Source organism: Tenrec ecaudatus, chromosome 11 (assembly GCF_050624435.1).
Source record: "Tenrec ecaudatus isolate mTenEca1 chromosome 11, mTenEca1.hap1, whole genome shotgun sequence".
Classification (NCBI taxonomy): Eukaryota; Metazoa; Chordata; class Mammalia; order Afrosoricida; family Tenrecidae; genus Tenrec; species Tenrec ecaudatus.
In genome coordinates this window covers 148,927,377-148,942,824 of record NC_134540.1, presented here as the reverse complement: position 1 = coordinate 148,942,824, position 15,448 = coordinate 148,927,377, and the positions used below count along the sequence as shown (strand labels likewise).

At 39.9% G+C, this 15,448-nt stretch overlaps 1 pseudogene; it reads left to right on the top strand.

Moving 5' to 3' along the window:
* Positions 1-2,902: 2,902 nt before the first annotated feature.
* On the top strand, positions 2,903-3,944 carry LOC142461105 (glyceraldehyde-3-phosphate dehydrogenase pseudogene; annotated as a pseudogene).
* Positions 3,945-15,448: the final 11,504 nt, after the last annotated feature.

Here is a 15,448-nt window from a genome sequence, read left to right as displayed (position 1 = left end):
CTCAAGCATGACTACAGCCACCCTGTAACTTGCTTTACGTATTGTGATGTAGTCAACTCAGATGGCCCTTGGTTAATAAGTCCTCCTGTGATGCTTTATAATTCTAGACTCTGTGCCTAAGGCTATTGTACCATTTTAAAGGGGTTCTCTGCTGTATGATTAGGGAGGGGTGCATCTTTTACGCTCTTTGAACAGAGGATAGGACTTAAGACCCCATCCTGGGGGGTCCAAATCCAAGAAGCCACTGCCTGCAAGTAGATTCTGATGCATAGTGACCATATGGGATAAAGTAGGGCTGCCCCTGTGGATTTCTAAGACTATAACAGGAGTAGAAAATCGCTTTATCCCATAGAATATTTGGTGGTTTTGAACTGCTAACCATAAAGCTAGCAAGCCAACATGTAATCACTATACCACCAGGGCTCCCTGGGACGAAAAGACAAAACCCATACTTCCATCAAAGGCATTCCTTGCTGTATAAGGACCATCTCAGACACAGAGAAAAAGCCCAAGGCCATCATAAGAGCACATTCCTGTCCCTTTCTGAAGGGTGGAGGCCAGGACTAGAGGCAACAGAGACTGGCATGAGTTTTTAGTACAGAACAAGAGAAGCAGTTCAGACACTATGGGATTGTGAGAGAGCTACAGGGAGGCTTCATGGTCCAGAAAGGCAGAGGTCAGAGGCTAAGGACTAGAGACAGACTTGGCTGCCTTGGGACTCAGAGGCTGAGGAACAGAGATAGACTGGATTGATTACTAGCTGAGGAGAGAGAGAGGTACTGCTGTGTACCAATGACTGTATATTTACTGTTTACTGACCCTGACTTGTGATAATCTACTAACTTCCCTAATAAATGCTCATAGTTTTGAGCATTGTCTGTGAGCTCTGTGTGGCCATTGCACACATGATTGAACCCAGTACAGAAGTAGAGTGACATGAGAAGAATGATTGGTGTGAGAACAGGAAACTAGAATGGAGGGTGGAGGTCTTTCCGACCCCTGCCTTGTGACCATAGGGAAGCCAGAGAAGGTCAGACATAGCCACCTCCACTGCTGTTTATTGCAAGTACTTTGAGAATCTCTTCATTGTTCAGACATATTGGTGATTGAAATGAACAGAAATAAAGACTACTTTTAGTAACTATGATTTTAATAGCATTTTCGGGGCTCTAGACTTGAATATACACCTTGGGATGTGATCCTCATGGTTTGCAGTTCAAAACCTCCAGCAGCTCCGTGGGGGAAAGACTGGGCTTTCTATTCCCCAGAGCAGTTACCGTCTTGGAAGCCCACAGTGGGTCGCTATTAGTCAAGACTGACTCTGGGGCAGTGAGTTTTGGTTTGGTTTGCAGCCTTAAACAATTCTTTTGATGAATAGAAAAGATGAAAATGAAAACAAAGCCAAAATACTGCACCAAAACTAACTTTATAAATCATCAGCAGAAAATTCAGTAATGTGTATATCTAAACCGTTATCCAAATAACAGAGAAAACTATCTGAAGCAAATTAGTACTTTGGCTTATGTACAGGTATCTGGATAAGTGTGTCAAATTTACACAAAACTACACACTAGAAACATAGTCATTCTGAGATTTCATGATTGTTCTTCCCTAGAATAATTGCTTGCCATTTATCAATACCAGTTCGATTTATATGTTGACTTTCTACTCTGGTGTACTACTATTCCTTTGTTACATTAATTTTAAGTCATGCTCATTTAGATTCACAAAATAATTTACTCCAAAATTATACTTCTGAGATTCTTTTCTCTGAGCTTCCTAAAAGGTCTTCTTTCTGCTAATTCAATCTCCCCAAAGCATTTCCACAATCAACAAGTATGAATCATGCTATAACATTTTGCTAAATCTAATCATCTACATTTTCTGAGTCTTGGATATCACTCACCTGCAATTACCCCCCCTGAAATGGACTTTTGTAATTCTTACAGAACCAGCTAACCAGATTATGTGAATTAAAGTTGGAATGGAGAGGCAATGTGTTGGGAGATGCAGAAAATGGATATTGAAAGATAACATGTTAGGGAACTGGCTATACTGAGGATCTCCTTGAACTTTTATAAAATAAAGAGATATTTATCCTCTATTCTTGAATTATATAATGAGATTGGACAAGTACTGATCTCATGATAGATCTATATGTACATTTTTCTCATGGACTGCTAATGTATGGCAGTTTCCCCTGGAAATTACTTTAGAATCTCATATCTTATAGAGTAGATTAATTTTTAGAAAAAGTCAACCAATATAGCTTTTTATGTCAACTTATTAGCTGCACTTAAGTTCACACTGAAATGATGCTTTTTCTAGAATATTTTGTTTATAAAATAGAGGAAAATTCCTTCTGTAGACCTAAATATTATATAGTCATATATCAAAGGCAGGGAGTATCACTATATTTTTCATAAAGATAATACTACAATAAATCACAAAATACCAAAACAGGAGGAAAAACAGTAAGTTGTGCTTTGGTTTGAAATGATTTGTTATGCATCTGAAGGGTGAACAATGACAATGCAAAAAAAAGCTCACTTTTATTGCTTTAGCTCTGCTTCTTGGGATTTTGTGGAGACTGTCGGATTATTGTGCTGAAAAGCTTGATCTGGCTTTGTGTCGAAAAGCTTGATCTATGAAGAAACAAAAAAAAGAACATAACTGGTCCAAGATAACAATTCAAAATATTCCAGTTAAGAACAAACGTGGCAGTACATTTTCTGGAAACTAACGACAAATGAGGGTATCATTTTTAGATATATGGTTTACCCACATATTCAGCGTTACACATGTCTACTCACTAGACACTGTGTAGGCAATGGGATAAAAGGGATGAAGACCAATAGCCATTTTCTCTTAGGGGGTTCAGTCTTTAGGTGTTCTTTGAAGAATGGGTCCCTGTATTAGTATTACCCGGGATATTTGTTTAAAATGCTGTCTTCTGGCTCTCTGCTCCTCCTTGTGCGGCAGGCAGCTGCATCTTCCCTTTCCCGTGCAGTCCCAGCCAAATCCTGGAGACACCCAGCTGAAGGTCGGAGTAAATGGCCACCAGGGCTGCTTCATCTCTGGAAAAGTGGCCATTGTTGCCATCAATGACCCCTTCGTTGACCTGAAATACAGGGTCTTCATGTTCCAGTATGATTCCACCCACGGCGGCAAGTTCAATGGCACTGTCAAGGCTTAGAGCGGGAAGCTTATCATACACCTCTACCTTCCAGGTGTGAGATCCTGCCAGCATCATGCAGAGTGAAGCTGGTGCCCAGTATATCATAGAGTCCATTGGTACCTTCACAGCCATAGAGAAGATTGGGGCTCACTTGTAGGGTAGTGCCACAAGGCTGAGCATCTTTGCCCTTCTGTCATTGCCTCCAAGTTTGTGATGGGCGTGAACCACAAAACAAACAACTCCCTCAAGATTGTCAGCAATGCCCCCTGCCTTACCAATGGCTTGCCCCCTCCCCACCGACTGGTTAAGGTCATCCATGACAACCTTGGCATCATGGAGGAACTCATCATGACCACACTCCACACCATCACTACCACCCAGAAGGCCGTGGATGGCCCTCTGGGAAACTGGGGTGAAGGCCGTGGGGCTGCCCAGGACATCACCCCTGCATCTGCTGGTGGTTCCAAGACTGTGGGCAAGGTTATTTCAGAGTTGAGTGGGAAACTCACTGGCATGGTCTTCTGTGTCCCCACCCCCAATGTATCCCTTGTAGGATCTCACCTGGTGTCTGGAGAAAACTGCCAAGTACAATAGCATCAAGAAGGTGATGAAGCAGGTATCAGATTGTCCCCTAAAGGACATGCTGAGCTACACTAAGCACCAGGTTGTCTGTTGTGACTTCAACAGTGACACCAACTCTTCCACCTTTGATGCCGTGGCTGGCATTGCCCTCAATGACCACTGTCAAGCTCATTTCCTGGCATGATAATGAATTTTTCTACAGCATCAGAGGGCTGGACATTATGGTCCACATGGTATAGAAGGAGTAAGAACCTTCTCTGGACTACCAACCCCAGCAATGGCACTAGAGTAAGGGTTCTCAACCTGTGGGTTTCAACCCCTTTGGGGGTCAATTGACCTTTTTCACAGGGGTCATCCAATTCATAGCAGTAGCAAAATTATAGTTATGAAGAAGCCACAAAATAATTTTATTGTTGGGGGTGGGGTCACCACAACATCAGGAACTGTATTAAAAGGTCATGGCATTAGGAAGGTTGAGAACCACTGCACTAGAGGTCCTCAGTTTGTGGGAAGTCTTTGCCCCAACTCCATCCCCCAACACACTGAGAATATCTCATCATCTCAAGTCTCCATCCAGACCTCCTGAAGAAGGGGAAGGGTTTTGAAAGCCCAATCTTGTCATGAACCATCAATAAAGTATACTGCACCCAGCTCTCCCCAACCCCACGCCAAATATTGTCTTCTGGTTTCCCAGTCTGTATTTGAATCTTCAAAGAAACAGCAACTATAAACCAACTAACAAACTAAACTCACTGCCATAGAGTCGATTACAACTTTTAGGGACCCTATAGGCCAGAATAAAACATATCCTGTGAGTTTCCAAGTTTTCTTTAGGGGAGTAGAAAGCCTTTTTCATACAGAGCGGCTAGTAGTTTGAACTGCTTGACCTTAGAGTTAGCAGACCAACAGGTAACTATTATGCTACCAGCAGTAAACAGTATTTTGACTCATTTGACGTAATTTCTATGTAGCCCTTAGTACTTTAAACTGGGACTTTAAATTCTATTCTTTACAGAGCACTCAGGGAGGACTCAATGCAATGTGGAAACCCCATTAAGAGAACTGGACTTGATCTCAAATTCACCTATTGTTCTTGGACTCGAGACTGAAGCACCCTTCTGTGAGAATCAGCAGAGAGCTGCCATTCCAAGCATAGAACTGACCGGTGTTGGACTTTGGTTCACATCTCTTGCCTTGAGGATTCTCAATGAATCGTGTACGGAAACCAGCATGTACTTATGATTTTAATGCTCTCTTTGCTTAATTATGATGTGTTAATCTTGTAGATATGGCTCTCCCATAGTCAACAATTATTGAATGTTTGTCCCTATCACCAGCCTCATTGTTTCTGTAATAGTGTCCTGATAACTAAGAATCTAATCTGTGCAAGTCAAGAATGCATGTATTTCGGTTAATAGATGACCCATAAAATGATATAGTATTTTAGATTCTATACCATTAGCTATATTATTGACACTATCAATAGAATTACCTGTGTTCCAGGGAGATGATTGACAATGATCTTTAACATAAAATGACAAGGAGGTCTCTATGGTGAACCAGAGACATTGACAAGTATATGCTATTGATATATGAATGAATTTTGGGCATGCACTTGATTCTATCCCTGATCTAAGAAAAATTAATTCTTATATCATGGTGCTTGCCTTCTTGTAAATATCACCGAGGATAAAATGTGGTGAGTCAACTAGATAGTTCCCGGCTGCCAGAAGAAACAGCATTGAGGGCCTTAAAGGCTTGTCTTCCAACAAGCAGCCATGGAGGTGGGGCGTCAACAAAGTCCACATGGAAAAAACTCATGAACCTGTGTGATCCAAAAACTGTAAAAAATAAAAACCAAATCCAAAGGAGTGATTGAAAGCAGAGCTTAAATTGGCAACACCTGGATTGCAGAAGGCTATGGATGAAAGTGGAAGCCAAAATCCATTTGTAGTGTCCACACCTGGAGTAAGCCTCTGCTTAATACCCTCTGACCAAGGCTGACGGATATGAAAACCCTGTTTATCGAACAGAGAGTGCAGTTGACAGTGGCAGACATATTTAGGATAAAATGTAATATCTTAAATTTTGATCTTCCTTTTGACACATTTTAAAGTTGTTTCCGTTAAAAATACATCAAGGGGAAATTCATTATGGATTTCCCCCTTAGTGAATCCCCATTGGCCATAGATCAGGAATGCGACCAACTCTGCTATTAGGCAGAATGCATTGGAAAGTGAACTTTTGCAGATGCAGTTAGGGAAAAATGTAAGATCTTATCGTTTTCTATCCCTTGTTATTCTTTCAAATTTGCTCTAGGTTTTAACATTTTATGCTTCCCTTTCAATTGAGGTTTTCATCTGTTTCTGGTAGTTGTATAATCATTTGCGAATTTGAAAGGATTAAGAGTGAAGGGGTGGAGTGGAGTCTAGCCTGTAAATCAGGTCATAGTCAATGAGGCCTCTGTGTGGGCATGGTCTTCTCCTGAGGATTCTGTGAACTCCAACATTCCTCCTTGGAGGCAGAAGACTCTCTCTCTCTCTCTCTCTCTCTCTCTCTCTCTCTCTGCTAACTCTCTGTGAGACATTTCTGACAAGAACCCATGTAGAGACCCCTGCCAGCACCAAGATACTTACAATGCCACTGGATCCATAAGACTTCCCACTCACTGGCCTGTGATCTTACTGCATTCAGCATCATTGTATGTGTTTTGTGAGTCTGAAGAGGACTTTATAGATTGGTATTGGACATCTGGACGAGTATTGGACTTATGGACTTGATATGGACTGGGATGGGATGTTTGCTCAATATTCAATTGCTCTTTTATATAAAGCTCTTTCCTATACACTTGAGTGTTTATGAATTTGTGTCTTTAGTCTACCCAGACTAACACACTGTTCTACATTGTTATTGTTATGAGATGTTTGTTGGTTTTAGATGATTTTCTGCATATGAAATCCAGGATATGTAAATCTGTGGAATCAATCACTGGATTAATGATTCCTTGGGGATTTGGCAGGGGAGGTTGTAAGGAAATGAGGAGCTAATAATGATTACAAGAGTACAAGAATGAAGAAAATGTTCTAAAAATCGATTGTGGTGATACTTGTACAATTCTTCTGGATGTTATTGAACTGTTGAATCATATAATATGTGAATTATATGCCAATAAAACTGTTAAAAAAACCATCAATTTCATCAATTCAATTCGGCCTCTTAGCTACCCTATAGGACAAAGTTAAACTACCCCTTAGGGTTTCCGAGGAGGTACATTTTTATGGGAGTAGAATATCTCATCTTTCTCTGTAATGCAGCTGATGGGTTCAAAGGGCCAATCTTGTGTTTAGCAGCATACTGCATCACCCACTTCTCTGAAGTACACAGCGGTGATGCTTTTAACAAACACCCTTGGAAAATATTATGTGTCCAAATTTTTTTAATGTAGTGAAGAGAGCCAGACTATTGCTGTGGCAGGAATTTGAACTCCAGAACACAACGGGATAAACCTGGGAGAGTGTCTGCCTTTCCTGTCTTTGAGATTTTATTCTACAAAATGAGGGGGTAGAAGCTACTAAGGTTATCTCAGGTAAGGGATATTTTGCCAAGGTACCCAATACTGGGTACTATAGTACCCTATTTTCCCCCTTCCTCACAATTTTGTACCTTGCTGTTATAACCTCTCTAGGAAGGGATGGAACAGTGAACATTGCAAAGAAAATTGAATTCATAAAACAATTCACTTTTGAGTTTCATTAACCAAGGTCCAGACAAAATACATTCTATCTTCCTCCTTGACACCTAGTAGATGCCGATTCACCCTATAGGACAAGGTGGAACTGCCCCTGTGAGTTTCTGAAACTAACTCTTCGCGTGAGTAGACTGTCCACTCTCTCTCCCACAGAGTGACTGGTGGTTTCAAACTGCTGACCTTGTGGTTAGCAGGCCAAAGTGTAATACCTATGCCACCAGAGCCCCCAGTGTATATTCCATTTGTTGTTGCTATGAGACGTTGTTACTATTGGAACTATCGAGTTAATTCTGACCCACAGCAACCCTATGCACAACAGAGTGAAACACTTCCAGGTCCTGTGTCATCTTCACTGTTGTTCCTATGAGAGAACCCACAGTTGCAGCCACTGAGTCAATTAATTTCCTCAAGGACCTCCCTCTTGTTCACTGTGCCCCTACTTTTCCATTCTACTTAGAAGACCATAAAAAGGAATGAGAGCCACTGTTTGTCTTGAAATACCTAGATGATGTGCCATCTCCTGGGTTAGTTGGAGGGTGAGCAAATGAGTCAGATTGTGCCAGAGTCAAGTGCAATGTGTTTGATTATGACAAAATAATGTTACGTTTCATGTCCACATTCTACATACAGATTATGAATATGTATTCTCCTGCAAATTCCTGAGCCTTGGTGGTGGAGTGGTTATGTTGGGCTGGGACTCACATGTTTGGCAGTCAAAACTACCAGCAACTCCACCAGTGAAAGACTGGGGTCTCTGAACAGTGACAGTCATAACTCATCAACAGTTACACTCATAAACAGTTACAGTCTTCTAGCAAACCCACAGCAGCTTCCTTTGAGTCAGCATTGATTCGATGGCGATGAGGTTATTGGTTTTCAAATTACTAATCATCCTTATAGATCTCGGTGGAGAGTTCATATAACTTTTGTGAAATCTTCTCTTTGTCTCCTTAGAAGACACAGTCATTTTCCTTCCATCTTCGCACCATGTCCTGGGTTTATTTCCACTATTGTGAGCACCCCATCTTATGAAGATAGTCATTTGTGAATCCTCAGGACCTTCCGGAGAACCTTCAAACTCTGTCTTCATTTAGAGTTATGGATTGCTACATGGTAACCACTCAACAAACACACTTGCGATTTAGTTCCATAAAATATGTAAAGTGTCTAAGAATAGTAGGGAGCTACAGAGCTTTCTTTTTGTGTGAAAAGAGCAGAATGACCATTGATGAGAAGGGGTGTCGGCTATGAAGATATAGCCGGAAAGAGTAAGTAGCTTTCCAGCAGTCAGTGTACAACGACAATGTTGTTCATTTGAATAATTCTCATTGATAAAAGATACCAGATCACTGGAAAGAGCAAGAAACATCTTCCCTCAGAACTCAGAACTAATTGTAACATGACAATAAAAGTGAAATAGAAAATCACAACAAACTCTGACAGTGCATTGACAGTAGCAAATGAAGAACTGTGTAGCATGACATCACTATTTCACAGAAACAACATCACCCCCCAAAACCCAAAACTCATTGCTATCAAGTCAATGCCTATTCATAGTGACCCTACAGGTCCCTAACTGCCCCTGGAGGTTCCCAAAACTGTAACTCTGGGAGTAGAAAGCCTCATCTTTCTCCAACAGAGCAGCTGGAGCTTTCAAACTGCTGACATTGCAGTTAGCAGCTCAACGGAAACCACTATGAAACCATCTCCTCCTTCTGCTAAGAGGCAAGGTAAAATATTAATTCACAGCTCCAAGATAAGGTGGAAGAGTTAATGTAATGTAGTGAGGGTATATCTCTCTCTGGTTATCAGAGAAGATTTCAAAATGAAAATGAGGGAATTAAGGAGACAAATGGCTGACCTCCTTTCTCCTTCTGAAGAAGCCCTTGTCTCCATGGGTTCTGTGAATTGTTGATGTTTTCTACTGCTGGTTGAAAGATAATTCACATGCCTTAGAATTTAGGAATTGGGTGGAAAAGTTCACATTTTGGTAAAATAATTAAAGAGCTGAACCTGTGTGCCTTATCCCTGGATGTCTGCTATAGAAATATCTTCAGGCAAGGCCAAGACTTTTCTTCAAGAGCCGTTTTTTAAAGGCAAATAGGAATGTTCTAACAAAAGGTAAAATAAATCCTGAAGCTTCCTCTTATTAAGATGGAACAAGATTAATTTAGGCAAATAGAAGGAGATAGCAGAGTTTACCAGAAGGTTGTCCTCAGCATGAGGGTGACCTTGGTGGGATGCTTCATTAAGTATCACTAAGATATCACTCATGAACCTCCAATTGGTTTTCCATTTATAATGTCTGTGCGCAGGGTTGAACATTTTTACACAACATTCATCTAATTTGATTTCATGCCATTGCCTTTTTTATTCAAATTTATATTTTATCCCTATAGTCACAAATTTTTATTCCAAATTTTTGTCTCACTAGGTGATACACCATTTAAAAACATGTGTTGTTGGCAAGTATTAATTTTTATGTTCTTTTAGCCACCAATGAAGGGATACAGCAAGTTCAGCAACACAAAGATCATAGGCATAGAAATTTTTCAGAAAACATTAAAAAGATACAGGGCATAATTTCAATATTTTTCATCTCTATCATCTACTTTTAAAAGTGAATATGTTAGTGCAGAAGCAAAATTAAATAATATTTTCATAAAAATAAGATTCTGCGAGGAATGGGGGTAAATAATATCCAAACTCTTTCATGAACTTATGTGTAATAACATTTTATTAAAATAATACACATGGAATTTAGGAATTTGTGCTAATTATCAAAACCACCCATCTCTCTGTTTGCCATCCATCCTCTAACGGCCTGCCTATTGGAGATGCTGTACACTGTGCCATAAGTTTAAAACCTTGCATATACCACGGACTGACAGAACAAAGAACAAATTGGTCTTAGAAGAAATATAGTACAAGTATTTCTTAGAAGTGAGTATGGAGAGACTTTGTCTTGTGTTCTTTGAACATGTTATGAGGAGGGACCAGCCCCTAAAGGATGACTGGTAAAGTGTCTGCACAGGAAGAAAGGCCCTCATCCAGATGTGTTGAGACCATGACCACAACCATGACTCAAACATAGCACTGGTGAGGTTGGCTCAAGGCCAGGCAGTGTTTTCTACTCGACGGTTGCTCTGAGTCAGAACCAAAAACAATAAACATGATTAGCTCTCACGTCAATCCTCAAGCATATATGAGAACTGTTCAGAAAGTGTGGGGAAATTCCACTGTCTTTTAATTCCATCTTCCTATGGATCTTTTTTTTCTTCTGCAAATGATCTCTTTAATGTCTTTTTTTAAGATCATTTTATTGGGGACTCTTACAACTCTTGTTACAATCCATACATCAATTGAATCAGACATATTTGTACACATATTTCCATGATTCTTTTCTAGACCTATGAATCGTTCGAAGTCCCTTTGTATAGCCCAAACCAAACCAACTGTTGCTCAATTAGTTTCAACTCACTGTGACCCTCCAGAGTCTAGAACAGAGTAAATCTGAGTTTAAGGTTCCCTTGACTGTACATCTTTAGAGAGAGTATGGCCACATCTTTTTTCCCAGGGCAGTGACTGGTGAGTTTAAACCACTTACAGTTTGGTTAACAGCAGAGTGCTTTAACTCCTGCATAACTAGGACATCAGCTCAAGCTTGATTCTGGAGAATTTTTAACTAAAGGAAATGGAACAGGAACTCATGAAGTAATGTTTATTCCAGAGGTAGAAACCCAAGCTTTTCCAGAAGTCAATGTGTAGTTTAAGTTATGCATCTGCGTGTGAATACGTTGAATACATTTTAAACAAAAAAGTTAAGAAATTAGAATATTTCCATATTCTCCAGCTATAATCCCAATTCTCTCCTTTCCCATCGCAAAATCCCATAAGGATAATAGTCTGTACTCCTTGGATCGTATTTAATTTCCACATATTATGATGTTTACTGAAAATGCTATTTTGAATTACTTTAAATATACAGAAAAGAGGTGTACAGTGAATTATTAAGTAGCCTTCAGTTAGAACCCCCCATAATGAACATTTTGTCATCTTTTTATCCCTATACATACATGCATACCTACACACTCATTTTTGTTTTATGAATTTTTTGAAAATAGCTTACAGAAGTCATAATATTTCATTCTTAAAGATTTCAAGGTTTAACATCTGAAAATTGCATACTGTACTATATAATCACATCTTTATCTCACCTAAGTAAATGAAAAAACAATTAAATAATTAATATGAACTCTTTATACATATATGTACTTATTATATATAATTTAGGACCTGAGAAGATCCATATATTATTGTTGACTATTAAGAACCTTTCCTTGTTTTTTCATCTGAAGTGTTCTCAGTTGTTCTATGTATGTATGTATGTATGTATCTATCTATCTATCTATCTACCTAGACAGCTACACAGCTAGCAGTGTATCTAGCTATTTACTTATATATGACTATAACATTGACTATTGAAGAGTAGACCCTGCTGTCTTGGGGGCCTCTTCATTTCGGATCTATCTGATTTCCCTCTACATGATTAAATACAGCTAAACACTACACTCAGCAATACCATTTCCTGCACATATCATGTCAACATGACATATTAACAGATGTCCCCGCTTTGGGTGATGCGCACTGAAATAGCTCATTTAAGGTAGTATCTGGCAGATCTCTTCATTGCAAAGGGCAATTGTTTTCCTTTGTAATTAGTAAGAACTTTTGAAAGATACTTTAAGACAAGATAAAAGCATTGCCCCTCTCCTACTAATTTTTAACCCAAAGGATAAACATCTTCTAATGAGTTTTGTTTAAATTAGTTGGGAGCGTGGTGACTACAAAATAGAAATGTAATTCTAGCCTGTATCTTGCATTTATCAGCTGACATCTTGTAATGAGTCTCTCTCACTTTTCATCCTTTTATCATTCATTCCCTCCTTTAAATCTTCATATCCCCCCTTTGTCATTCTGGATTCATGTGTTTGTTGGCTTTCCCTTTTACTCTCTTTCTTTAAATTCCTGTGGGATAATCAAGTATGCCTTGTTCTTGTTGCTCTGACCAGGGAACAAATTGCCCCAAACTTGGTAGCTTCAAAGAATAAGAGACTGGGCAATTTGCTCCTGTAAAGTTTACAGCTTTAAAAGCCTCTGGGGCAGTTCCTGCCTGAGGGACCTTCTAAGGGGTGGGTCCTCCCTCATGAGGAGGCTACATTGGCAGTAGGCGAAGGGGCAGGAAGGGTGACAGATGCCTCATTGTGCCTTTTCCCTTGTGGAGACCCCTGGTTGTCTCTTTGGATCTGAGGGTGATGTTGCCTTTCTTTAGCAGGTGAAGAGTTGCTTTGCCTGCCTTTCACTCTTGAACTTGGCCAAAAGGCTGAGAAGCAACCAGTGGGCCCACCTTTCAGAAATGCCTTTTGCATGTAGGGAGTGTGGTAAGGACTTCCAGGTCAGCGTGGACTTTGTTTAGAAACAGGCCACTTACCCCAAAGAGAAGCTACAGGGAAACACCATAGTGACCTTTCTCCACTGCTCCAACCTCAGGCATCACTCAGGGGTCCATAATGGACCCAAGCCATTCAGAAAATCTGTGCTGAAGAACTTTGCTCTCCTAAACCACCTGCATGCTCACAGAGAAGAAAGATCCTACAGAAACCCAACAGGTGGAAATAATTTCAAGGAGAAATCAACTCTTGAAACTCACAGAAAAATCTCCTCTGGAGAATCCATACAAGAGAAAAGACTTATAAATGCAGCGAGTGTAGGAGAGCTTTCAGTCCTGTATCCACCCTCTTCCAACACTCTAACCTTCACCCTGGAGTGGCACCAAGTGTGGGAATTCTTTTATTCAAAATTCTAACCTCATTTGGCATGAGCGGGCTCACACTGCAACAAGGCTTTCCAAATGTGTTGAATGTGGGAAAGCCTACAGCTGAGTTGGCTGTCTCAGCACCAGAAGATTCATGCTGGAGAAAAGACATACGAACAACATCCATGTGGGAAAGTCTTGACTGGAATATTCACACTGGTTTGGCATCAGTGGAGAAGCCTCCTAAGTACAACCTGTGATTGTGGGTTTTCAACTGTATCCTACTCAGCCTTTTTAAAGATGAGACATTTCACTCTGGAAAAAGAATATTAGTACAGTGAATGTAGAAAGAAGCGTCCATTTTGTTCAGCACCTGGAAAATTCACAATTGTTTCCAATTGGACTTTCATTGTAGTGAATGTGGAAAAACTTCCCACCAACGCACAGAGCTCCAAACTTGCTCTTCTCAGGCAACTTCATACTGGAGAAAAGGCCTCTTTGTATTTGTCTGTATATTCCTAATATAAGAGGTTTAATGTAGATTGAGTAAAGTGAAATGTGTGCTTTTGCCAATCAGTGGAAAGCAAAAGCTTTTGTGGTAGTTAATTATCCATTGTTCTTATATCCTGAAAATGCCAGTCCTGTTGATGGTTATTATTGTAGTGCCAGAGTCCATGAAAGATTGTGCATTTGACAATAAAAAAAGAAAGAAAACCTACAGGACATTTGTACTCTATCACCTAAGGTCACATAAATCAGAATCAACGCAACAGCAACATTTTATTCAACCAATGTCTTATGAATTTGCTTTTTGACAACATTTGGTATCAGCTTGCTTTCACAACTAATATTGCGATGAATAGCCTGAGGCATATATTGTTTCAAAATCAGAAATCTATGGAAGCTAGGTCTTAGAGGGGATTCTTAAAAGTAGAATTACTGGATCAAAGGCATAATGTATTTTGTATGTAGTGTTCTTAGATATTGAAAACAAATTCCTTATTGTGTTAGGCTGGGTCGACCGAGAAACAAATCCAGAGACACGTGTGTATAAGAAAAACCTTTATATCAAGAAGTAATTGCACATCAATAAAACATCCCAGCCAAGTCCAATTCAAGCCCATAAGTCAGATACTAGTCCATAAGACCCTCTTCAGACTCAGCAGCCACATGCAATGATGCAGAATGCAGGAATGTCACAGGCCAGTATGTAGAGAATTGTGTGGGACCAGTGGTGGTGGCCCCATCACAAGGCTCACATGGGTCTCAGCATGGCTCCTCAGCAGGAAGGTGAAGGCAAAGAGAGAGAATGGCTGGCCTCCAGAAAGCCATTTTTCTCAGCTGCAACTCCCAAAGAGGTCATCAAGCTGCGACCTCATTGACAGGATAAACTCCACCCACATATTCTTGCAGGTTCCACTACAAAAAATCCCACTAACTATCACACTTATAATATCAGACCATGCCTTATTCTCATGGTAAATATATGAGAGTGCCTACTTTGTCTTGGCTATGTCCTGGAGTTACTTATGAAGTTGTATTATCTGTTATCTAGCATCTATCTATCTATCTATCTATCTATCTATCTATCTATCTATCTATCTATCTATCTATCTATCTATCATCTCTCTATCTATCTATCATCAATCTGTCAGGACTACCATCCTCAGAGGAGTACTATTAGTATACTGAGTACATGTAGGGCAGCTAACTGCAAATCTAGCAGTTCATAAACACCACCCAACTCTCTGGGAGATGAGGTTTACTAACCATGTAAAGTATTACAGTGTAGAAACACATAGGGTCATTTTACTCTGTCGTGCAAGAATTGGCTTAATGGAAGTTAGTGAGTGACCATCCTTGGACCACATCCAGCTGAGTCCTTACCCAGACATCAGTTTCTCATTGAGGCCTTTCATTAGTCACTGTATCCTGTTATTTAACAATGACTATTTTTCAAGATATGGACTCTTTTAATAATTTATATTAATGTCTCTCCAATTAAAATAGGAGCCTTTTTGTATGTCTGTCTGATAGCCAGACTATTCAGTGGGGATTCAATAGATGTTTAATCCATTTCAGACAGAGAGCATTGTGAAGTCGATGTGGCAGATGTAGTTGCTTT